Source organism: Trichosurus vulpecula, chromosome 1, assembly GCF_011100635.1.
Source record: "Trichosurus vulpecula isolate mTriVul1 chromosome 1, mTriVul1.pri, whole genome shotgun sequence".
Lineage (NCBI taxonomy): Eukaryota > Metazoa > Chordata > Mammalia > Diprotodontia > Phalangeridae > Trichosurus > Trichosurus vulpecula.
This window is the reverse complement of record NC_050573.1, coordinates 399,441,211-399,467,938: the sequence shown is the minus strand read 5'-3', so window position 1 is coordinate 399,467,938 and position 26,728 is coordinate 399,441,211. Positions and strand designations below refer to the sequence as shown.

At 41.2% G+C, this 26,728-nt stretch overlaps 1 protein-coding gene across 1 annotated transcript in view; it reads left to right on the top strand.

The window, feature by feature from the left end:
- The first annotated feature begins 19,925 nt into the window (after positions 1–19,925).
- The window catches only part of PRLR (prolactin receptor), a 141,017-nt gene continuing 134,214 nt past the window's right edge, over positions 19,926–26,728 (top strand). Inside the window, exon 1 of the mRNA XM_036741255.1 lies at positions 19,926–20,046. The gene's annotated coding sequence lies outside the window, so the exon portion shown is untranslated. The remainder of the gene's footprint in view (positions 20,047–26,728) is intronic.

Sequence of the window (26,728 nt, the reverse complement as noted above, 5' to 3'; positions counted from 1 at the left end):
GGAGATGAGTGAGCAGAGAGGAGTTCTCAAGGAAAATCGTCTAGAAGAGCTTTTCTGAGAGAATGGGAAATCCAAGCAATCCCATAAGTTCCGACAACTGAGGGGTAGAGTTGGGATTCAGGCAGGTAGGTAGTGATTCAGGGAGACAGCTTTAGGGCTGCGTGGGAGGTGCCAAAGAAGGTGGCTTTGCCAGGCGAACCTCAAAAAATGGCTGAGCTCATGTGCATATGATTAACCCACGGTTTTCCTACTTTTCTGGCTAAGTGGGTGGAACAGATCCTTCTGGCTTCCATAGAATGTAAATTCTTTGAGGGTAGGGACTATTTCATTTTGTTTTTTGTATCAGCCCTTAGGGAGTCTGGCAGGTAATCGTTGTTCAGTCATTTTTCAGTCGTATCTAACTCTCTGTGACCCCATTTTTCTTGGCAAAGATACTGGAGTGTTTTGCCATTTCCTCCTCCAGCTCATTTTACAGATGAGGAAACTGAGGCAAACAGGGTGAAGTGACTTGCCCAGGATCATAGAGCTAGTAAGTGTCTGAGGCCATATTTGAACTCAGGAAGACTCATCTTCCTGACTCCAGGCCCAGCAGTCTATCCGCTGCACCACCTAGCTGTCCCTGGCAGCTAATAGGTACTTAATAAATATTTATAGGTTAATTGATTAGATCCATTCATTCCCTTCAGCCTACAACTGCCCTTTGAAGATACCTTTTTCCTTATATAGGATCACAGATTCAGAACTGGAAGGAACCTTAAAAATCATCTAGGCTCTGACAGGGACATTTGTCTCAAAGATGAAGATATTGAACCTCAAATTGTTTGAATGACTTTCTCAGTCACCTAGGTTTCTAGTGATAGAGCCCAGAATTTGAGCCTAAGTCCTCTGAGTAGAGATCTGGAGCTCTTGGATCATATCTGATGTTCATTTTAGCCTGACCACCAATATTTAAAACATTAAGATGGGAAAGTATTCCAGAGCCCACATGCTGCTAAAGCATGTTACTGGGCCCCTCTGTACCCCTCCCCTCCATCCCCTAGGGATAGTCATGTGGCAATAAAAAAGGTTCAGAGCATTAAAGAGAAAGAGGTTTGTAAACATGCTGGAGTGATTGCCTCAATGGCTTCTGGCTGCTGGCCAACTGCCTGTGGGAGTTCCTGGCCTATCCTCTGTGTATCAACATTGGCATTCAGATCTGAGAGAAGCAGAGTTGCTGTAGAGAGCCAGGGAATAGTATAGCAGAGGAAGTGGAAACTTATTAGATAAGTTTCCTGTTCTATTTTTTCTTACAGTAGCCCCTGTCTTCCTTTTGGCCAGTATTCCCTTTCTTATTCAACCCCAAACTCCTGGTCAGTTAACAAAAGAATAATGTTGTTCTTCTCCTGGGCAGAGAGTGCTTTACCTCTAGGGTATTAAACGAATCAATGCCAAGTCCAGTTCATGTTTCAAAATATGATTTTGCAAGGGCCCCAAACTATGTCTGTCTCAGATAACCTTCCATAAGAAGTAATGGAGTCCTCTATGTAGAAACTGCATTGTACTGTTATGTCATTCTACAAGAGCTGGAGGCAGCCAAAATCATCCGTTCAATGCAGCTTTGACCAGCAAAACAAAACAAAATGAAAGAAAAGAAAACAAATAAAAAGAAACCTGAGTTTTGCTTTCTGGTTGTTTCCACAAGAAAGTAGAATAGGGTAGCATGTGCCATCAGAACCCGCGCAGCCCCCTTTAGGAATCTGCGGAGCCAGGCTATGCCCTAAGTATCCTCTGTGCATATACCTAGGTTATATTTAAGGAAAGTAGGGAGGGAGGGGGAGCAAAGGAGTTAGAGGCTGGTGAGTAGGTAGAAAAGAGAAAGACTGCCTACTATTCTCAATCAACTGACAAATGATCACCTGCTGGTCTTGGAGTCAGGAAGACTTGAGATCCTATTGTTGTGTTAAAAAGGCAGATCATCTACTATTTCTCAGTTTCCACCAATCAAATTAAGTCAACAAACATTTAAAGCTTCAGTGGCATCAATGCATACTTTATGAGCTCCACTGCTAGGCATTTTAAGTCCTTCAGGACCTGTCTTCAGCCTATCTTTCCATACATTTATTTCCATGACCCCAAGTTCCCAGCACACTGTTGCCTGTGTGTTACATTCCTTTTTACCTCTCTGTCTTCTGTGATAGGAACGCTCTCCTCCCTAGTCTTGGCCCCCTTGAATTCCTGGCTCCTATCAAAGCTGAGCTCAAGCCCCTCCTCTTCCATAAATTTATAGATGAGGAAACTGAGGCAAACAGGGTGAAGTGACTTGCCCAGGGTCACACAGCTAGTAAGTGTCTGAGGCCATATTTGAACTCAGGAAGACTCATCTTCCCGACTCTAGGCCCAGCAGTCTATTCACTGCACCTCCTAGCTGAGTTTCATGTGCATATCTCTCCATCGAGCTAAAGGCTGGGAATACAAATACCAGCAGAAAGATAGTCTCAAAGAGGTAACATTCTTCTTTTTAGTGTATATTTTATTTAATATTTTAGTTTTCAACATCGATTTCCACAAGATTTTGAGGTAGAAATTTTCTCCCCGTTTCAACCCTCCCCCCAATCCAACATGGTGTATATTCTGATTGCCTCATTCCCCTGTCAGCCCTCCCCTCTTTCACCCCATTCGCCCTCCCCATTCCCTTTCCCCTTACTTTCTTGTAGGGCAGGGTAGATTTCTATGCCCCATTCCCAATATATCTTGTTTCCCAGCTGCACGCAAAAAAATTTTTTTAATTTTTTTTAAGCATCTGCTTTTAAAGCTTTGAGTTCCAAATTCTCTCCCCTCTTACCTTCCCACCCACCCTGCTAGGAAGGCAAGCAATTCAACATAGATCACATATGTATCATTATGCAAAACACTTCCACAATGCTCATGTTGTGAAAGGCTAACTATATTTCCTTCCATCCTATCCTGTCCCCCTTTATTCAATTTTCTCCCTTGACCCTGTCCCTTTTCAAATGTGTTTGCTTTCGATTACCTCCTCCCCCTATCTGCCCTCCCTTCTATCAACCCCACTTTTTTATCCCCTTCCTCTTACTTTCCTGTGGAGTAAGATATCCAATTGTGTGTGTATGTTATTCGCTTCTCAAGTTGAATTCAATGAGTGTAAGATTCGCTCATTCACCCTCACCTGCCCCCTGTTCCCTTCCAATAGAACTGCTTTTTCTTGCCACTTTTATGTGAGATAATTTACCCCTTTCTATCTTTCCCTTTCTCCCTCTCTCAATATATTCCTCTCCCATCCCTTAATTTTGTTTCATTTTTTTAGATATCATCCCTTCATATTCAACTCACCCTGTGCCCTCTGTCTATATTCCCTTCAACTCCCCTAATACTGAGAAAGGTCTCATGAATTACACACATCACCTTACCATATAGGAATGTAAACATAACGGTTCAACTTTAGTAAGTCCCCTATGAATTCTCTTTCTTGTTTACCTTTTCATGCTTCTCTTGATTCTTGTATTTAAAAGTCAAATTTTCTTTTCAGCTCTGGTCTTTTCACTGAGAAAGCTTGAAAGTCCTCTATTTTATTGAAAATCCATATTTTGCCTTGGAGCATGATACTCAGTTTTGCTGGGTAGGTGATTCTTGGTTTTAATCCTAGCTCCATTGACCTCCAGAATATCATATTCCAAGCCCTTCGATCCCTTAATGTAGAAGCTGCTAGATCTTGTATCATTCTGATTGTGTTTCCACAATATTCAAATTGTTTCTTTATGGCTGCTTGCAGTATTTTCTCCTTGACCTGGAAACTCTGGAATTTGGCAACAATATTCCTAGGAGTTTTCTTTTTGGGATCTTTTTCAAAAAGCAATTGGTGGAATCTTTCAATTTCCATTTAACCCTATGGTTCTAGAACATCAGGGCAGTTGTCCTTGATAATTTCTTGAAAGATGATATCTAGGCTCTTTTTTTGAACATGGCTTTCAGGTAGTCCAATAATTTTAAATTATCTCTGCTGGAACTATTTTCCAGGTCAGTGGTTTTTCCAATGAGATATTTCACATTGTCTTCCATTTTTTCATTCCTTTGATTCTGTTTTATAATTTCTTGATTTCTCATAAAGTCACTAGCTTCCACTTGCTTCAATCTGATTTTTAAGGTGGTATTTTCTTCAGTGGTCTTTTGGACCTCCTTTTCCATTTGGGTAATTCTGCCTTTCAAGGCATTCTTCTCCTCATTGGCTTTTTGAAGCTCTTTTGTCCTTTGGGTTAGTCTATCCTTTAAGGTGTTATTTTCTTCAGTATTTTTTGGGTCTCCTTTAGCAGGTCATTGACTTGTTTTTCTTTTTTTTCCCTTTTTTAAATGTATTTATTTAAATTACTTAATATATTTAGTTTTCAGCATTGATTTTCACAAGAGTTTGAATTATGAATTTTCTCCCCATTTCTACCCTCCCACCCACTCCAAGATGGCATATATTCTGGTTGCCCCATTCCCCAGTCAGCCCTCCCTTCTGTCACCCCACTCCCCTCCCATCCCCTCTTCCCTTCCTCTCTTGTAAGGCAATTTCTATGCCCCATTGCCTGTGTATCTTTATTTCCTAGTTGCATGCAAAACCTTTTTTTGTTTCTTTTTGAATGTCTGTTTTTAAAACTGTGAGTTCCAAATTCTCTCCCCTCTTCCCTCCCCACCCACCCTCCCTAAGAAGGCAAGCAATTCAACATAGGCCATATGTGTATCATTATGTAAAACCCTTCCACAATATTCATGTTATGAAAGACTAACTATATTTTGCTCCTTCCTAACCTATCCCCCTTTATTGAATTTTCTCCTTTGACCATGTCCCTTTTCAAAAATCTTTGTTTTTGATTACCTCCTCCCCCATCTGCCCTCCCTTCTATCGTCTCCCCTTTTCTATCTTCTTCCTCCTTCTTTCCTGTGGGATAAGATACCCAACTGAGTGTGTATGGTATTCCCTCTTCAGGTCAAATCTGATGAGAGCAAGATTCACTCACTCCCCCTCACCTGCCCCCTCTTCCCTTCCTACAGAACAGCTTTTTCTTGTCACTTGTATGTGAGAAAATTTACCCCATTCTATCTCTCCCTTTCTCCCTCTCTCAATATATTCCTCTCCCATCCCTTAATTTTATTTTATTTTTAAGATATCATCCCTTCATATTCAACTCACTCTGTGCCCTCTCTCTCTCTCTCTCTCTCTATATATATATATATATATATACATAAACACACACACACACACACACACATATATATATATGTATAAACACACACACACACAAATATATATATATATATACACATATACATATATATGAATATTCCCTTCAGCTACCCTAATACTGAAGTCTCATGAATCATACACATCATCTTCCCATGTAGGAATGTAAACAAAATAGTTCAACTTTAGTAAGTTCCTTGTGATTTCTCTTTCTTGTTTACTTTTTCATGCTTCTCTGGATTCTTGTGTTTGAAAGTCAAATTTTCTATTCAGCTCTGGTCTTTTCACTGAGAAATCTTGAAAGTCCTCTATTTTATTGAAAATCCATATTTTGCCTTGGAGCATGATACTCAGTTTTGCTGGGTAGGTGATTCTTGGTTTTAATCCTAGCTCCATTGACCTCCAGAATATCATATTCCAAGCCCTTCGATCTCTTAATGTAGAAGCTGCTAGATCTTGTGTTATTCTGATTGTGTTGCCACGATACTCAAACGGTTTCTTTCTGGCTGGTTGCAGTATTTTCTCCTTGATTTGGGAGCTCTGGAATTTGGCGACAATATTCCTAGGAGTTTTCTTTTGGGGATCTTTTCGAGGAGGCGATCTGTGGATTCTTTCAATTTCTATTTTACCCTCTGGCTCTAGAATATCAGGGTAGTTCTCCTTGATAATTTCTTGAAAGATGATATCTAGGCTCTTTTTTTTTTCATCATGGCTTTCAGGTAGTCCAATAATTTTTAAATTTTTAAGTTATCTCTCTTGGATCTATTTTCCAGGTCAGTGGTTTTTCCAATGAGATATTTCACATTGTCTTCCACTTTTTTATTCCTTTGGTTCTGTTTTATAATATCTTGATTTCTCATAAAGTCACTAGCTTCCACTTGCTCCAATCTAATTTTTAAGGTAGTATTTTCTTCATTGGTCTTTTGGACCTCGTTTTCCATTTGGGTAATTCTGTCTTTCAAGGCATTCTTCCCCTCATTGGCTTTTTGGAGCTCTTTTGCCATTTGAGTTAGTCTATTTTTTAAGGTGTTGTTTTCCTCAGTATATTTTTTAGTATTTTTGGGGGGTCTCCTTTAGCAAGTCATTGACTTGTTTTTCATGGTTTTCTCGCATCCTTCTCATTTCTCTTCCCAATTTTTCCTCTACTTCTCTAACTTGCTTTTCCAAATGCTTTTTGAGCTCTTCCATAGCCTGAGACCAGTTCATGTTTTTCTTGGAGGCTTTTGATGTAGGCTCTTTGACTTTGTTGACTTCTTCTGGCTGTATATTTTGGTCTTCTTTGTCACCAAAGAAAGATTCCAAAGTCTGAGACTGAATCTGAGTCTGTTTTCACTGCTTGGCCATGTTCCCAGCCAACTTACTTGACCCTTGAGTTTTTCATCGGGGTGTGACTGCTTGTAGAGTAGAGAGTACTTTCTTCCAAGCTTGAGGGGATGCACTGTTGTTTTCAGATCTACTTCTATACAGCCAGCTCTGCCACACCAGCACTCCTCCTCCCCCAAGAGCCACCAACCTGGACCTGACTCAGATCTTAAGCAGGCTGTGCACTCCTGCTCTGATCTGCCACTTAATTCCTCCCACCAGTTGGGCCTGGGGCCGGAAGCAACTGCAGCTGTACTTCTGTAGCTGCACCACCCCTGCTACCCCTGGGATAGTGGCGGAACCACAAACTCCTTTCACTCTGTCCCCTGCAGCTTTTCCCACTAATCTCTATTGTCTTTGGTGTTTGTGGGTTGAGAAGTCTGGTAACTGCCGCAGCTCACTGTTTCATGGCCCCAAGGCCTCTTCCAGCTGGCTGATTTTGGGTCTGGTCTGTCCTGGCATGACCCATGCTGGGCTGCCCTCCACTCTCAGCACCATGCGATAGACCCTTCCTGGCGACCATCCAGGCTCACCTGGGCTGGAGATCTGTTTCCCTCTGCTATTTCGTGTGTTCCACAGCTCTAGAATTTGTTCAAAGCTGTTTTTACAGGTGTTTGGAAGGATTTGGGCAGGGAGCTTAAGCAAGTCCCTGCTTTCCCGCTGCCATCTTGGCTCCTCCCCAAGAGGTAACCTTCTAATGGAGCAGGTCAGTACATAAAAGGAAGGTGAAAGGTCTGCGGGGAGTTGAGGGAGAGAAGAGAAGAAAACTTTGAAAGAATGTAATTTCCTGTACTACATGACAGAGAAAGTCCAGCGAGTCAGCACTGAAGCTCAAAGAGATGAGAAGACACAGCTGGCCTGGGCATCACCTTAAAATGCAGGTTCTGGGAGGAACCAGCCAATCAGAGGAAGGGGATTTGTTGAATAGGGCTCGATAGTATAAAATGGTATTTGTTTGTTCTAGACATAACTCTGCAAGGTTTCAAACTATTGATCGTGTGCTCTGAGAACAGCAATCAATCTTTTCATCTTTTTTGGCCAAGATATACTCATCTTTCTAAAGCTGCCTTGGTGTGATGGGCCCTGTGTTTTATTAGCACCATAGGAGGTTTTGGATTAAATGCTTTCCAAATCCACTGTCATCCATTTTACTGTTCCAGGAGCATACGCCAGCTGGAAATACAAAGGTGTTCATCTGTCCAAGCAGGTTGTTCCCATTGAACGTGAATTTCAGGATGCCGGTCTCCTAACATGTATAGCTATAGCTTTCTTGACCACTTTGTGCCTCTAGCATCTTGTCTGCAGATAGTGATGATGGTGGATGATTAGGAGATGCAACATAGCAATTTAGTGGATACAGAGCTGCCTCAGAATCAAGATGACCTGGATTCAAATCCTGCCTCTTCTAACACATGCTGCCCGGTCTTGTCACTTAACTCCTCTCAGTGCCCTGGGCCATTTTCTAAGACTATAAGTTACAGATCAGTCGCTGATCTGTATTAGTAGATGGAGTTTCCTCACCCAGGAATTCTCTCCATCTCTGAAAATATAGGTCTAGATACAAAAGGAAAATGTTATTTTTCTTAGTATTGCTGAGAGGAGGGCAGGCTTTTGTCAGGAGGAGCTGACTGTCTTTGAGAGCCCAGAGAAGCTGGCACCCAAGGCTGTAGGGATGGTTCCCTGTGGGTGGATGTTTCCCAGCCCCTGCCATCTCCTGTGCTACTACAAATCCTCCCTACAGCACCTTCCAGCTAGACTTGGGGGAGGGTTCTGAAACTGTGCCAAGTGGTCTAGGAATGCTGGGTCTGCTACCAGAGACTCAGGAGGGGAGAGGCAGGCAAAGTGCAAATACCTGCTCTTCTTTGATGGCCCTGCAGCTCGGTTTCAAATGCTTCAAGTCTCCTTTTATGTGCATTCTGATAGGTCCTGGGGTGACTTGGCTGTCTGCCATGTAATTTCCACTATAAATGTCTCAGTATAAATGGGCTCATGGGTGTCCCTATCCTGATAGCCTATAGAATGCTTTTTGCCATGCATTAAAAAATATGTCCTCAGATCAAGCATGATATAGCATGTAATGTGCTTTGCAAATCTTAAAGGACTATATAAATGCAAGCGATGATTCCTTTTTTAAAAAAAATTGCTTAGGGGTTTTCATCTTTTTGCCCTACCTTTTCTGTCCTTGTGCCTAGCAAAGTTCATTCCTTTGCTCTAAACCCTCAATCTCTGCCTATTGCCTCCAGGCTGAAGTATGACCTCTACAGCCCAGAATTCAAGGCCCCTCGATGTAGCTTTCCTGCTCTCACCCCCAAATATATTTCCCACCACTCCAGAACAAACCTTAGTCCAGACTGCACATTTCTTCACTGTCATTGGATATTCTGATTCCCTCCTCCCTACTGATATTTGCTCACAATATCCTCCTAATCCTCCCTCCAACATCCTCCTCTGATTTCTCTGACTCTCCAAGCACTCTCCACCCTTCGAAAGTTCTAGCCCCTCCACAGTGACAACTCTGACTTCTCTAGATCAGTCCTTCCTCCTTCAGTTCCTCTAATAAGAACCAGCATTTAGATATGATTTAAAATGTGCAAAGGGCTTCACATGGATTAGGTCATTTCAGTTCTATTAAATTAAACAAGGATTTATTATCTATTATTGCAAGGCACTGTACAATGTGCTAGAGATAAAAGGACAAAAATGAAAAAAAATCTGACATCAAGGAACTTATATTATCCCGGGGGCATGAGTGGGTACACATGGAAGCAAACACCAAGTCCTTTGGGAGGGAAGAGAGTGCCAGTAATTAGGGAGATCAGAAGAGATTTATGGAAGAGGAGGGGCTTGAGCTCAGCTTGGAAAGGAGCTAGGGATTCAAGGGGGCCAAGATTAGGGAGAAGAGCATTCTTATCATAGAAGACAGAGAATGTAACACACAGGCAAGTGCTAGCAGGCCAGTGTGCTGGGAACTGAGGGTCATGGAAATGTGTGGAGAGACAGGCAGAAGTCAGGTCCTGAAGGACTTAAAATGTCTAGCAGAGGAGTTCATAAAGTATGTACTGATGCCACTGAAACTTCCTGAGATGAGGAGTTTATGGTCAGACATGGACACTCAGAATGCCATTTCCTAGATGAGGAATTCCACACAGGTAGCTGTGTGGAAGATGTATCACAGAAGGGAAGACTGGAGTAAAGGTGACCAGGTAAGAGGTTATTGCAATAATCCAGGTGAGAGAAGATAAAACACTGGGCCTAGAGTGGTAGCTACATGGGTGTAGAGCAAGTGATTAATAAGAGAGATATTGTGGAGATAAAATCAACGAAGCTTGGGAAATGAGAGCATATGGGGTAGATGGCAGTAAGGTGAAGTGAGGAGTCAGGTATGACTGTGATTGCCAAACTCGAGTGAGTGGGAAGGTGAGCCACATCTGCAACAGAAATAGGGAATCCAAAAGAAGGGGCTAGGCTGGGGGTAAAGATAATGATTTCCATTTTGGACCTGCTGAGTTTAAGACGGTTATTGAAGATCCAAGTAGTGATGTCCAAAAGGTCATGGAGAATTGGAGGTTGAGGTGGTGGGGGGAGGGAGAAGGAAAGAGAGGTGAGAGAGAGACAGACAGAGACAGAGAGAAAGACACAGAGACAGAGAGAGACAGAGACACTGAGACAGACAGACAAAGAGGACAGAAAAAAAGGGAAGGAGAGAGATGGAAAGAGAGACAGAGAGAGACAGAGACAGAGAGAGACAGATAGAGACACAGACACACAGAGACAGAGAGAGATTGCAAGAAGAGCTGGATATGTAGATTTGTTAGTTCTCCACACAGAGATGATAACTGAACCCATAGGAACAAATGAAATTAGAGAGAATGCAGAGAAAGAAGAAGGACCAGGACAGAGCCTTGGAGCACACTCAAGTGTAGGAGGCTGGTGGATGATTCATCAGGTGGTAGAACCAGAAGCCAGACTGCATGTATCTGTAAGGGAGGCACTACTGATATTATTATCCCCCTATTAGAGGTGAGGAAAGTGAACCTCAGATAGATTAAGTGAGTTTCCTCAGCTATAAAATGGTGATACTTAGAGCACCAACCTCACTAGGCTGTTATGGGGAGGCCCAAATGAGAATTTTGCAAATCTTCATAGTGCTTCCTAAGTGTCAGTAACAATGATTTACTCAGTCACAGAACTAGTATTAGAAGCGTGACTTTAATCCACTTTTTCCTATCTCCCAGCATTCCATCTTCTATATCACTCCACCTTTCATGCCTATTCCTCTAACATTTATCATCTGTACCAATCATTTGGCCCTTTATCACATACTGTCTTACATTGTTAATTAATTGTTTCTTATTAGTTCATCTTGTTTTCTCCAAATAGATTGCGACATTTCTTGAGGGTAGGGATTATGTCTTGATCTTTTTTGTGTTTTAATCCCCCCATAGTACCCAATGTATATGCAATGAAATACTTGCACTGAATCCAACATCAGGATGAATAATTCCCTCAGCATCATTGTCTCTCTACTCTCTGATAGCTATTTTTCCTGGAAGCCTAAGGGTTAGTACCATTATTCTGCCAAGAGACACTGTGGTTCAATTGTAGCTCTTGAATTACTGTAGTTGAATGTCTCAGTGCTTTTAAAACAGGGTTAGTCTCAAGAAGGGTTGTACTATCTTGATGAGTCAGTCGTCTGCTTCCTTGCTGATTTATTACTGCTTCCTTTCTATAATATCTTCTGGTGGTGAGGATGTCATTCTGATAAAGCTGGACAACAGAAGACAATATAAATCTGCTCCGATGCTGCTATGAAATGATTTAATGCAACTTTCCATGGTGGAACCTGAGCAAAGCTGTAATGATCATTTATACATGAAATGACTGCTTGGGGAATGTCAGAGCTTGATGTCAGTCAGATTCTGGGAACCATACATAGAGAAGACTATAACAGAGAAGCCTGAATAACCACATGTGTGTTGTTCATGATGTTCTGATGAAGGAGTAATATGTAAATGTTTGTAATGTAAAAACAAGTCATCGATAAAGCTAAAAAACATTTAAAAAGAAGTCTGTGGATATGCATAAACATCAAAATAAACTCTCTCACCACATCTGTTTTACCTTGGACTGAGATGTCTTATGAACTCGAGAGCTTATCGAAAGAATTCAAGCAGGGATCATCAGATGTTGTTTTGAAAAATGCATGCTTCCCAAAAGGACTCAACAACTAGATGAAGGCCTTGCTGTTCATATTTCCGAGCTGCACCATCTGTGTCAGCAGAATTTTGCGAATGACATTGTAGGACCATGTTCTTTATGTGTGGGACCACACATCTTAACTGGATTACATTTGATCTTTATAACAACTCAAGAATATGCCCTAGCTACTGAGAGGAGCAGCACGGCTTAGTGGGAAGAGGCCATACTCCAAAGTCAAGAAGAACTGGGTTTGAATCCCACCTCAGACACTTGCCAACCATGTGACCCTAAGGCAAGTCACTTACCTCTAGATCCTCAGTTTCTTCATCTGTAAAAGTGGAATAATTATAGCACCTACCTCATAAGGCTGTTGTAAGAATCAAATTAGAAAATGTATGAAAAGCTCTCTACAGAATTTAAAATGCTGTTAGCTACTTCTGAGCTATTAAAATGCCCAGAATTTAAAGTAATAGTTTCTAATACCAATGAAGGTAAAATCCTCTTAGCAACAGGGTCAACAGCACCCAATGGGTGAATGTCTCTACAGCCAATTGATTACCTGGCTTCACAAGGTTCTGCATGGGCACAACAATCCTCTGACTGCAGATCTGAGGAATGCTGTGGGCAGATACTGCAACGTAAAGTTCCACCCTGAGAGAACATGCCAGCGATAATACATCCAAATGAAGCCCGAGAATTTTCACTGCAGCTCACATTGTTGAGTGTGAGGCAATGTTGACGTGACAGCAAAACTCAGGGATTTTGCATTTCAAATTCCTGAAAATATTGCAGTATTTTCCAAAATGCTCATAAATGGATGGATGGAAGTGCAAGATAGAGGTCAGATCAGACCATGGCGGATCAACAATCAGGAGATATATCTTTGGCAGTAGTTTCCCAGGGATCGTTTCTCAAAGACTTGGGGCCACCATACATTCCTCAAGGTTGCAATCACCACCCAGCTGATATTGCTGAAGGCTGTGCTAAGGATGGATGGTGTGGCTGTTTCATGGAGAAGTTTCCATCTATTATGACAAGGGGGAGGGGGAGGTGTAACCACAAAGATTTTGGGGAAGGAACTGGTTCAGCTCGCCAGTGGTTAACATCCAAGGCACTAATACTGCAAGAACAGCCTGAGGAAAGAATATCATCAACACATGTCGCCCAGATTTTTCTAGGCACTAGGAGTTTTCCAGCATATGAGAGTAAATAGAGTCTTATACTTGTACTCACAAGTACACATTGAAAGTAGGTACGGCTAGATAGCAATTTGTCTGAAAAATGTCTAGGAGTTTCAGTGAACCACAAGCTTAGCATGAATCAACATGGCAGCCAAAAAGAGCTAATGAGATTTTGGACTACATTGAGAAGCAGAGTATCCAGAAATGAAGAGGTAATCATCCCTCTAGATTCTACCCTTGTCAGCCACATCTGGAGTAATAAGTTAAGTTCTTGCTTGACACTACACTTTTAGGAAGGATTTTGTTAAGCTGGAAAGCACATAAAGGAGGGCAACTGGAATAGTGAAAGGCTTCAGGCCCATGCCATATAAAGATCCTTTGAAGTAACTGGATATGTTCAGCCTATAATGAGCTGGGGGAAGGAGGAAGGAAAGAGAGAGGACACACAAGGGTTGTCTCCAGATATTTGAATGGTTGTCTCAATTATACTTCCCTCCATCCCTCAGTAACCAAGTTTCTTGGATTCCAAGTTTAAAAGATTGACTTTAGAACCTAGTTTTCAAGCTTATTTAGTTGAAGTGAAACACTGCCAGATAATGTGCTTCTTCTCCTGAGGCACAGCCTGTCCTCTTCAGCAGAGACATTGTAGAGGGTGGTATCATGGCATCTCTGTCTCCCTTTCATGAAGAGATGCCTGCACCCCTTCCCATCTGAGAGTGGCTTTGCTGCCTTCTGTCCAAATCATAAGGAGGTATCTTTGTTCAACTCAGCTCTTTCAGAGCTTTCCTGCAATAGAACTAGTTGCCTCTTTAGGTAATTAGTAAGCTCTCTGTCACTGTAAATATTCAAGCATTGTCTCGAATGGCCATCTGTTGAGGGGGACTCCGGAACTGAGTGGGAAGAGAAGCTAAATGGCTTTCTATCTTTGAGAATCAATTATGTGACTTGTTGGTGGAGTTGTGAACTGGTTCAACCATTCTGTAGAGAAGTTTGGAACTATGGCCAAAGGGCTATAAAACCATGCATACCCTTTGACCTAACAATACCACTACTAGGTTTGTATCCCAAAAGAGATTTTAAAAAAGGAAAAGGACCTATAGGCACAAAAATATTTATAGCAGCTCTTTTCCTGGGGTAAAGAATTAGAAACTGAGGGGATGCCCATCAATTGGGGAATGGCTGAACAAGCTGTAGTATGTGATTTTGATGGAATACTATTGTACTGTAAGAAAAGATGAGCAGGATGCCCTCAGAAAAACCTGGAAAGACTTGTATGGGTTGATGCAAAGTGAAATGTACTGTGTACAAAGTAACAGCAATATTAAAAGATGATCAGATGTGAAAGAATTAAGGTATTCTCAGCAATACCATGATCCAAGACAACTCTGAAGGACTGTTGATGAAAAATGCTATCCATCCCCAGACAAAGAACTGATGGTGTCTGAATACAGACTGAAGCGTACTTTTTTAAACTTTACTTTTGATTTTTTTTGTCTGTGTTTTCTTTCACAACGTGACTATTATGGATATGTTTTGCATGACTACACATGCATAACCCATAGGGTAGGGAAGAAGGAGGAAGGGAGAGAATTTGGAACTCAAAGTTTTAAAAACAAATGTTATAAATTGTTTTTAACATGTAACTGGGGAAAAAATTTAAATTTAAATTTTAAAAAGTCAATTATGGCAACAGGAGACCTCATTCTAGGAAGGAAATTGCATTTTGTTTGGCAGGTCTACTTTGTATCTAATCAGGACTGATAGCCAGCTCTAGTTAAGGACCTCTTACGTTATCCTGAGACTTGTTTGTGATGCCTCTTCCAGGAGCAAACATCCCTAGTTCTAGCGCTATTCAAGAGGTATTAAGCTCTCTGCATTGGAGGTTCTCTAGCAGAATCTGATCTCTATTTGTTGGATGTGTTGTAAGATTCTTGTTCAGGTTTCGGTTGGACTGGGATGACCTCTGAGGTCCCTTCCGGTGTGAGATTCTGTGCTTTGCTGATATCACCATGACCACCTACGCAGCTGTGAGAAGAGGAGACCCTTTACCCACCTTTGTCACGTGGGGACTGCTGAGCTCCAGGCTCTCCAGCTCTGCAGAATGGCACTAAGCTAGTTTCCATTTACCAGAGACTTCCTGCTGCTGAAGCCTGCCTTCAACATCCTAGGGATAATTACCACTCCCACTGGAGTGGACTTCCCAGCCCTCCAAGGGCTCTCATCAGGTCATGCTGTCTCTGGCACTGCTCTGTGTCCTTCTTTAGCCAGGCTGGGTGAGCTGACCTCAGATCTGCTTGTTGCTACTATACTTTACCTAAGGTATTCATCTCCACTGTTTGTAGTCTAACAATCAAATTTCCCTCGACATTACATGTAGGGACAAGGTGCTTGCAAAATTATGCTCTACCAGACCTTATCAAAAGCTGAACACTAGTGATCCTACTGAAGATATTTGAACTATAAGCCCTCCCTGGTGGCATTCCAATTAAGCACCTGCACTGGTATTTCTGTTGCCCCCAGAATATTCTAATGTGTCATGAAAAACTTGATTTGTGGTTCTAGTTGTGGTACCATAGCTTAATGATTGTATCACCATGGAACCAAAATAAGAAAGATTCACGAGGTTATAGGAATTCTTATTTTTTTTCAATAATATCAAGCAATCGATAAGCATTTATTAAGTGCCTACTATATGCCAAGCACCATACTTGGTGCTGGGGAAACAAGACAAAAAAGAAAGAGCCATTGTCCTCAAAGAGCTTACAGCCTAGTGGGGTAGAATATATGTATAAATAGGTATGTGTAAAACAAATGCATGGGAACAGGGACAGGGAAAGCATAAGAGCAGCTTAGAGAACCAGAAAGGGCTTCAGGCAGAAGGTGTGGTGAGGAAACTAGTCGTTCTAAGAGGCAGAGGTGAGGACGGTGAATATTCCAAGCATGGGGCCAGCCAGTGCAAAATGTAAATTGAGCATTAAGTGTAAGGAACAACAAGGACAGTTTTTCTAGACCATGTAGTATGTAGAGGGGAATGACGTGTCCAGGACCTGGGTGTTTTTTTGTTTTGAGTTTGTTTGGTTTTTATTTTTGGCAAGGTAATCAGGGTTAAGTGACTTACCCAGGGTCACACAACTAATAAGTGTCAAGTGTCTGAGGCCAGATTTGAACTGAGGTTCTCCTGACTTCAGGGCAGGTGCCCTATCCATTGTACCACCTAGATGCCCCTGTGTTTTCTTTGACGTAGGTACTCCTTCCACCCTGGCAGATGTCCAGCATAGAATGGTACAAAGTTGTCTGAACTTCAGAGAGGTGAAATGGTTTACCCATGGTCACTCATTTAGGAGAAGGCACCTAGGTAGGAGTCAAACTGAGTTTTTTATTTTCTCTGTTGTTGTTTTTTGTTTGTTTGTTTGTTTAATGAGGATTTATTTCTACCTATTTGTATTAATTGTTGTTGTCCAGTCCTGTGGGGTCCATGGAGTGGTTTCAGGGAGACCTAAGTTTACAACCAGCCTTAGATGTTTACTAGCTTTGGGATTCTGGGCAACCTACTTAGCTGCTGTTTGCTTCAGTTTCCTCAACTGTTAGATGGAGATGATAACAGTGCCTACTTCACAGGATTGTCGTGAAGATCAAATGAGGAAATGTCCGTAAAGCACTTAGCTCAGGGTGTGCCTAGCACATAGTAGGTATGTAATAAATACTTATTCCCTTCCCTTCTTTCATAGACTTTAGACATGGATGGAACCTTAGATGCCATTCAGTTTGGTCCTTTTATTTTAGAGACAAGTCATTTTGTTTGCCACAGTACCTTATAGATCATGTTGTAGCATATCCACTGAGAGTATTAATGTTGAAAGACCCGTCTAGACTCATCTCTTTAGGCTAATGGTTATCTAATGGTTAACTACATGGAATCTGATATTAGCCTAGGTGTTAACTGGATATGGAAGAGGAAGCAAGTAGAGAAACTGCTTGAGGAATTCAGGTCTTCCAGAGCTGTCAACATGAGTTCTCTTCTAATAAAGGATGCCTCTTATAGGTAAATATTTTTGCTCCAGAAAGCAGTCTTTCCATATCTTGGCCATAATACATGAAGCACATCTGGAAATTGTTTATATGAAAATCCTGGCTAGGAGTGATGTCTGGTGGCCTGGAATTGATCCTAATTTTGAAATTTCTATAAAGTGGTGTGACACATACCAGACTTCAAAGCATACCCCAGCAAGGGTGCCTACCTACTTTTCCATGAGTAACCAAGAAGCTTTGGTCAAAAATCCATGTTAACCCTGCAAAGCCATTTCAAGGGAAGAATTTCTTGATGCTAATAGACTCCTTCATAATTCTCATTCCACCTCTGTTGTTTGCTATCTGTGTGAACTTGGACAAATCACTTAACCTCTCTAGATCTTAGCTTCCTCATCTATAAAATGAAGGGCTTTGGTGAGGTCATCACCTCTGAGGTCCCTTTCATCTCTAGAATTGTAAAGACATAATCCTAAATTGACTTAAAGGCATCTCAGTTCTATTCCAACCTTCTACTGCAATAATCATAGATCTATGTCATTGTTTGCAAGATTACATTTTCTGAAAATGAGCGTGTATTCACTCTCTTTGAGTTAAAAGAATTTGTGATAGGGCAGCTAACTAGTGCAGTACATAGAGCACTGGGTTTGGAATCAGGAAGACTTATCTTCCTGAGTTCAAATCCAGTCTCAGACACTTACTAGCTGTTTGACCCTAGGCAAGTCACTTAACCCTATTTGTCTCAATTTCCTCATCTGTAAAATGAGCTAAAGAAGGAAATGGCAACCTCAAATGGGGTCAAAAGAGTTGGACATAATTGAAACAACTGAAAAAGTTGTGGATAGGAACATTATCCAAATTAGCACCATCCTGTTTCATCTTCCTCAAGCAAATTATGGTACAGACCACTAAAAATGCCCTGAAGTGGATAGTTAGAGGATATTGGTCAAAAATATATGTGAGGTTTCTTTCTCACTATTCAACATGCTGTTCTAATATTAAATAATATGAGCCAGTCCTGCCAAATTCACTAATTAGGCAATGTCTTAAGATTTGCCTCAACTATCTATATCCAATCTTATATGAACTTTCATTTGATAAACTACAACGCATTCTGAAGGCTACGCTGTCTAAACCTACTCACCACTCTTTTTTTTGTTTTAATGTTGAGGTTTAGGGATGCTGAGATCCTGAAATAGCAACATGCAGGTCCTGCCCAGACAAATTCAATCCAAGCCTTCTTTCAGCCAAAGACAAGGTTTATTAGAACACTGACTGGGTGGGTTGATTCTAAAAGTCCACCATATTGGCCAGACTCTTAAGGAATCTGAACATCTTAATGGAGGCAAGATGGATCTTATATACAGAAAGACTGTGGGAAGGACCTAGGATGGCTAAGTAGTCTGGGATGACTAGGAGGTAACAGAGAAGGGCCAGAAACACCAGGAACCTAGACCACATGGCCAAGGGATAATGAGGTCCAGATAGCATCAGGGGTGGGAAGGAGTTGGGGAGACTGATCCAGGAGGTAACACAGAATGGAGGGCTAGGCAACAGAAAATTGGGAGATTGGGTGTAGGCCACAATGAAAGGCTAGTTGAGAGGATTACTGGGTTGCCTCAGGCAAACGCCAAAAACTTCACTATATGGGAAAGTTATACATTTGTCCTGAGGCAAGATCCTACGGCTGTAATCACTCTCAGATCACCTGAGTGATACAAGATCCTGAATGTAGATGGGTCTTAATGACATTGTCACATCCAAGTTGACATTTCTCTTATGGTGAGTTGGTAGCAGTAGAACCATCCCAAGATTCTCCTATAGTTTGTTGTTGCTGCTGTTAATAAGCAAAGTACAGATTCTAAAGACTCACCAGCACCACAGAGCGAAAGAAGTAAGCTCTCTAAGACCAGGAACTTTTTCATTTTTATCTCTAAATAACTAACCTCTGCCTAGCGTAGTGTGCTGTGTACAGAAAGTGTTTAATAAGTGCTTGTTGAACAGAAGTTAAACTTTTCTCACCAATGTAACTGCTGAAGCAGAGATGTGGATTTTGACTCCTATTTGTCAAAGACAGAATCGGTCCCATAAAAGTAAATTTCATCGCTGGTTAAAGGGTTGTGTTAAGTAAGTAGAATGTTATTATGTTCATGTGCCAGAGATCATGTTGCCTGTATTGGTGTTTTGAGTATATTAGAACTGGATTTTTTAACCCTCTACGTTTCTACAGTCACATGCCACTGTGATTTTTAGGATGGAATATCTCAGAGTTATATTCATCCTTCCCTTTGTATTGCTACTACATAACACAATGTAGCCAGTCATGGTGGATACCGGGCCAGTCTTGGAGTAAGGAAGACCCAGGTTCAAGTCCTGCTTTTCACAGCTCTAAAATAGTAACTTAAGTTGTCAATATGCAAACATGGAGGGAATTTACATACTGGAGGACTTTGATAACACAAGCAACTATACTTCCTTTCTCCCTTTAGCTTATTAAAAATAAAGACCTTATAAAGACATCTTTCACACATACACCCCCTTCTCCTAGCCCCACACACAAACTTCTGCATTAATTGGCATTTCTCACTTCTCAGACTGTATAAAAGTGATACTCATGTTTATGCTAAACAAACAGTGTACTCTAACCCTGTAGATGTGAGGTGGCTTCTGTTTCATACATAGAGAGCTGGAAGAGACCTCAGAGGCTGCCTAGTCTAGCCCCCTCCTTTTACCAATGAAGAAGCTGAGGCCCAAAGGGGCTGAGTGACTTACCCAAGGTCAAACAGGAAATAAATGGCAGAGTTGGGATTTGAACCCTGGTTCTCTAACTCTAAACTCAGCAATCATTCCAGGGCTGGAGGTAAGATGAATAATTAACAAAGGCTGTGCCTGCAATCAGGTTGTAAAGGAACGCCGCATTAGAGTTGGAGCATTCAGAATCTTACTGCACAAAATGTAGAAAAGAAAGTGTGATCTCTAAGCACAGGATTCAGGTAAAAGTGATGTGGCAATCCAGGGCCAGGGAAACTGGAGAAGTGAGGAAATGCAAGAGCCCCTCAGGTGAGAAATGGTTTTCCTTGTTTCACTTTTCTTTGTGAGTTCCCACCTTCCTCTTTTCCTCTTCCATCACTGAGGCTGGGAGACCGTAGGGGTGAGGAAGGGTGAGACTGTAGAAAAGGGACAGCTGTGCTTATGGATGCCTTTGTGGCAGTCTCGGATCTTAAGGAGGGATTTTAGAATGGAGACTTTTGAGCCTGGGTGACTAGACATGGGACTCTATTCCAGGCATTGGGAGTTTAAGAAAGAAAACATTATAGCCCAGTATTTGTACTGAAGACCAAAAGGGCAGCCTGATAAGCAGGAGCTGCAGCATGACCAATCAGTGCAAGGCAAAGAGTGAGTTGGGAGATAAAGCTGAGGAGGCACGGATACAGGGAAAGCTCTAAAATCAAATCGGAAGAGAAGCCAGCCAGAGCAAGTGAGAGAAGCAGCCCAGCCCACCCCCATGGGAAGAGAGGAGGAAGTATTTTGAATGGGCAGGAAAGAAGAAAGATGATGAGGATGGGTCATGGTCAGAGACCAAGGCTGCAGGCATGCCAGGCCATCATCAAGGCAAGAGGGAGGAAGAGAGCCTGGAGAATCAGGACAAGGACTAAAGAGTAAAGAATAAGGATGTTCTAGTTGAGGGAAGCAACCCCTCTTCTCTTGGCACAGGCTTGTGGCCGATGGGAGCTCTCAGCACCTTGAAATTGTAGTCAGCTGAAAGCTGGTGAAACTCTCCTGTTTCCCTCTGCCCACTGACATAGCATGTTACTCATCATGCTGATTTTTTCCCCCACCCATGCCTCCTTCGAGAGTGAGGGAAGGGGGAATCATCTCCAGGAAGAGGAATTGGTAAAGACCCATATAGAAATTTTATGGACTGCCACTGTCCCTCTCTCCCCTCGGTGGCTGCCTCTGGCAAACATAGCCTGTTGTCCAGATGCAGCCCGCCAGATCCCTGTAAATCCTCTTTCCCCTACCTACCTCCATCCTGTGGGGAGCATACCCAATACAGCTCACCTCTCTTGCAAAGCTCAACATTTGCTCTGGGTGCCTCAGTGTAGATCGGTTCAGAGCCAAGAGCTGTGTCATAGCCAGCCTAGAAGATGAAAGGTGAGAGAAAAATCCATGCTGATCCAAGGGAGCAGGTAAACAGAGACTTCAGCCTCAACGATGAAAGGTGTCTCTCCCCTCAGTTAACTAAGAAAACAAATAACCAGTGGCTGTTTTGGTAAAGATGAAGATTAAGGGCCTTATAACAGTAGCTACTTAATATTTGTTGAATTTAGTTCATTCTCCCTTCTTCTCCCAGCCCCTTCCTACAACATTCCACTGAAAAAGAGTTTTTTTTCTTAGCTATCATTTTAGAAGTAACCAGGAAGGATTGTGTATGGATGAAAGGGTATGTGCCTTGTAGAAAGGACCTATACTAAGGTCAGATAGCAATGTTCTTTAGAATCAGTGTATATCTTATTTTGATGACTCTATAATCACCCTGATGTGGTACATCACAGCCTGTTTAGACCTTCTCTTTTTGCGTGACTGTTGTCTATGTCCTCCCTTCAATCCTCCTCCACAGGAGTTCAACCAACTGGTTAGGAAGCTTCCTTGATCTCTCAAGGCAGCACATGAGGGGTCCATATGCTGTTCCCTCATTCCCCTTACATGAGCAACTCATCTCTTTTTACTCTCATGCATCTCTCTGACAATGTAGTTTCTGCTATTTCATGCAATTCACTCTTGGTAATATAGAATTCATAGTCATTTTAAGTCACTCCATTGCCCCTAGGGACTTGCAATTCGTACTTGCTCTGGATTTTGAGGTCCAAGGTTAAAAATCCCACCTATGCCACTTACTACCTGTGCAATTGCTAGCAAGTTATTTAATCTTCCTAGGACTCTTTCTCCTTTTCTGCAAAAGAAGGGGGTTTGACTAGATGGCTTTTGGGGTATCTTCCAGCTCAACATCTATGATACTTTGATCTCCAGTTTATTTGAGATTTCATATTCCTTGCTTCATAGTCGTATAACAACAATAGAACATTGCTGTTAAAAATATAGGGTTTAGTTTCAGGGAGAAGAGTGAGTTCATTAACAACACTGAGCATGTCCTAAATGTAATTCACCCCAATCTCTTTCTCCTATTCAATCCTATGCCCAATTCATTATTCATCTGCCTCATCTGGTCTAATCCTATGGATGATCCACCCAGTTGGACAATAGGTATTCTCCATCTACCTGGCTTTTTTTTTAGCATAGCTAATCCATACTCTTTTAAGTATTTTTGCTTCTCATTTAGAGACTCTGCAATGATCCAGACTTTGATGCAGTCATCACAATGTCATCCTCAAACAGGATCATATGAAGGGCCTCACTTCCTTGTCTGTTTGGATGATGTGCCAAACATACTATATGACAATGCCATGGCAATTAACCACCAGCAGGCATTTGTCTCCCTGTTTTCTGCCTCACTTGTTATTAATAATTAGGAAATCATCCACATTATCTTCACATTATGTCTGTCATGGAACCTTGCATGATCTCAACATATGAATGGGAGACACCATGTTGGGAAATGCCCTCTAAGACAACATTTTGGTCTATTGAAGCAAATACTTTTTTATAGTCAGCAAACAAAAAGCACAGGAATCAATTGTGTGACTGTTAAAATGTTATAGAACATCATTTACATAAGCCTGCTTATTTTGGGGTTTTTTATGTTTCCACTAAGTATGAGAGACCACCTAACAGGGTAGACAGAGGGACATCCTTAGGAAGCTGTGGATTCAAGTCCTGTATTAATAGATACTATTTATGTTACCCTGAGCAAGTCATTGAATTTCTCAATGTATTCAGACAATTTATTAAGTTGCAAAATACTTGCTGATTTGCATGGGTAGAGGCATTTTCTTCATTGGAGATTCCCTATACTAATGAAGTCGTAGGACCTTTGCCTCACTGAAAACAACAAAAACAAAAAAGTATTCCCTATGTATGTTATTCTCATGAAAATTTTATAGAAAAAGTAGGCTGTTGTCAAGTAGCTATTGGTACTTTCTCAATACCCCATTTCTGGGCAGTAATAATTTCCATGATTTTTCAAATCATTCCAAATGTTGTCTCTCATATTGAGAATTCGTTCCTTAACACCTTCAAAATGGTATCACTTATAGTGCAGATCTCCTTTGTGTATACTCTATGTGGTCCAGCTACTCTTCCCATATAAGCTCTTTTTAATGCCATTTATATTTCTGTATGTAGTGCTTTGAGGATGTCAGAGTTTAAACAGGTGGGTTCCACTATCTGCAATGGAGAAAATAGCATGTTACAGAAAACTGCAGAGATCTTTTCCAATTTTTTTATTCATCATCTTCCTTCCAGTTTCATGCTTAATGGAACTTGGGATGATTTGGCTTATTTGGATTTCATGCCCCATAAAATGATTTTCTTTTCTCTACCTCTTCGGTTTTATGATATAATACAGTCTCTACACGCACACCCCACACATATACATGTACAATTCTTCCTCCTTAAGATTTTACATATCAGATTATATTTAATGCCAGTGTTGCCCTTTCTCTTCACTTGGAAAGATTTTAATAACTACCTCATCATGGCAATTGTTAAGTATCTATAGAAAATGGCAAGAATTCATGTCAATGTCTGTTACTTTATCCATTTTCCATTTTTTTTTCTGAGTGGTTAGCTTGTTTAAATAGGCAAACTTGGGTTGTTTTCATCTCAGGCCATATCTTGTCATTTGTATTATCCCCCCCCCCAATTCATTGCTGTTTTTAATTTGCATCATATCTTTTATCCTAAAAACAAATCAGTGGTTTGACTTTACAGAGAAAACTGATTTGGAAATAATTCCCACATTGCTAATCAGTTATTTCCTGTACATTAAAGTATAGTCAGTATCATTTTTTGTATGTGTGATGTCTACAACATCCAATGTCTCCTGATTTGAAGTATTCATTCTATATAGGTAAGACTGCTGAGTAGTTTACAAGTCTCTTTCATTTCTTGACCCTGAATCATGTTTTCCAGCTTTTTTTTTGACTGCTCTCATTATTCCTACCTTCACATTGCATTAAAATAGATAACTATAATTTATAGAGAACTTCAACATTTCCAAAGCATTTTATCAGCATAAATGGATAATTATGTTATTTTTAATTGGGAGAATCTTATTGAATTCTTCATAAAACTTCTATACTCAAACTTCTGCAAGAGATATTGATACATAAATGTCAGTCTTTTTTGTTTTTGCTCACCACCACAAAGCAAACTAACCAGTTAACTCACGAAGATTTTTGTTGCCATTGAACTCGAAAATAAAACTACCTTTGCCAACTACTTTACTTGCCTTCCCACCGAAAACCTGTCAGTCTTCCTTCTGTTTATCTACAACTTACTTTTGGCTTGATTTCTAGCAAGAATGTCAACCTTCATACGACTCATTTTCTCCAATGAGATGTTGACTTGTTGGTCATTCAACAAGGATTTCACATTTAGCAAACCAACAGTTAGTTCATAATTATAGACTGTCTAAAAACTGAGTGAATCTTAGCACCCTCTGAATCCTTTCCTGCCATTTTCCACTACTCTGCCACAATCATTACAAAAATGTTTGACATTTTCTTTGTTTTGTGGGTTGCCATAGCCAAAGGATTCAGTATCTACAGACCACCAAAAAAATTCTCTTAGTACTTAGCTATAATGGTCCCCAGAAAGAAGACACAGGTTGTCATTGGTTCTATACTTGAAACCTTTTCAACATGGTACACCATACCAGACTTTGTATTCAGCTGACATGGTCTTCCAGTGACCAGTGTCACCTCTACACCATGGCACAGGACCTGATACAGTAGAAAGAACACTAGATTTGTAGTCAGAGACCCTGAGTTCAAATCCTCTATCTGCCACTTACTACATACATGATTCTCCTCAAATCACTTAACCTTTCTGAGACATAGTTTCATCTATAAAAATAGGCAGTTGGACTAACTGAATTCTAAAGTCCATTCTGGCTTTAAATCTATGATAAAATGACATTATGGCATTAGTGGCCATAATATAATTTGTCTCCTAATAAATTAAGGATGCTGTTTATGAGAAAGACAGAGACAGACAGACAGAGGGGAAGGAGAAACAGAGAGAGAGAGAGGGAGAGGGAGAGGGAGAGAGAGAATATTAATAAGAATTTTATGCCAAAGTGAAATGCAGAGGCTTCTAGGGAGTTGGTGGAATTACCTCAGGTGCCACTCTCTGCTTTATTTTTTAGCTCAGGATTCTTTCCTTTCTCAGCATTTATCTGCCAGGGCAGCTAACAAAATCAGGAAAGTTATGCTGGGAAATCTGGGGAGAAGAGCAAAAGAGCTAATGTTAGAGTAGGTGTTGAGATGGATATGCAGGCAGGGGTTAGGGGTGAATAGATGCCCTCAGCATCAAACTTCTTGAATGATAATCAGTATTTACCTGGAGCCAATAAGGCTGTAAGTTGAGGCAGCTAAATAGCACAGTGGAAGGAGAGCTGGGTCTGGAGTCAGGAAGGTCTGAGTTTAAATCCTGCCCCAGACATTTACTAGATTTGTGACTCTGGGCAAGTCACTTAACCCTGTTTGCCTCATTTACTCCACCTATAAAATAAGGTCTATAGTAGCACCTTTCTCACAGAGTTGTTGTGAGGATCAAATGAATTCACATTTGTAAAGCATTTGACAGTGCCTAGCACATAGTAGGCACCTAGTAAATAGTTATTTCCTTCCTTCCTTTTTTTCTGCCTTATTCCTTTCCTTCTTCCTACTTCTAACCCCCTATTCAACCGTGGGCACAGTACATTAACCACATTCAATGTCTGTCCACAACTGGCCAGAGTTATACGTACAACTCTTCCTCATGGTCTGGAGAAATGGAACTTTCTGACAGTTACATGACAGACTTTCTGAGGTACCTGCCCCATTGTTCTACTGGGGGTGACTCCCAAGTATTGGACACTGCAGGATGCTACTGTGCACCCAACCAAAGGCATCCCCCAGGAGGGAAGGGTCAGACACAGACCACAGCACTTGGGGCTAAGGAGATAGCTGATCTTTCACAATACAGTGGCATCAGACCACTTCTACTACAACATGCTTGTTTCTAGAGTATTTCCAAAGAGGAAAGAACTCCATCTATGTTGTTCTCTGAGTCCAAAACTTAGGGAGAAAGATGTCCCTCTGCCTTCACAAGAAAACAGCCTGCCTAATTCCCAGTGAATTTGCTGTTTGGGTATAGTGCAGAATAGAATTTCCATCTCATTTCCTTATTCATTTGGTTTTTGCTTAGTACACAGGGTTGCCTATAAAAATTAAGCGCATCATTTTGCATTTGGTATAGTAAAGCAGAGTAGTTCAGGGAAACGTATGGAAGCGTAGTTTGAAGAAAGAGCAATCTTCTGTCATTTTGACCTGGCATGCGTATTCCTATACCCTCACCCATTTCCCTCTCCCTTTTTTATCTCTACACTTATTTTCTGCTTTTCTCTCATTTTCCTTCCTTCTGGCTTTCTCAAACCCAGGTAATCAGCACAAAGGCAGGAGGACAGCTTAATGCCAGGCTGCTTGGGGAGCAGCCATTGACTGAGATAAAGGAATTAGTTCACATTAATTCACCTTTATATCAAGTCCTTTCAAAAATAAATATGCAATGTTAATCT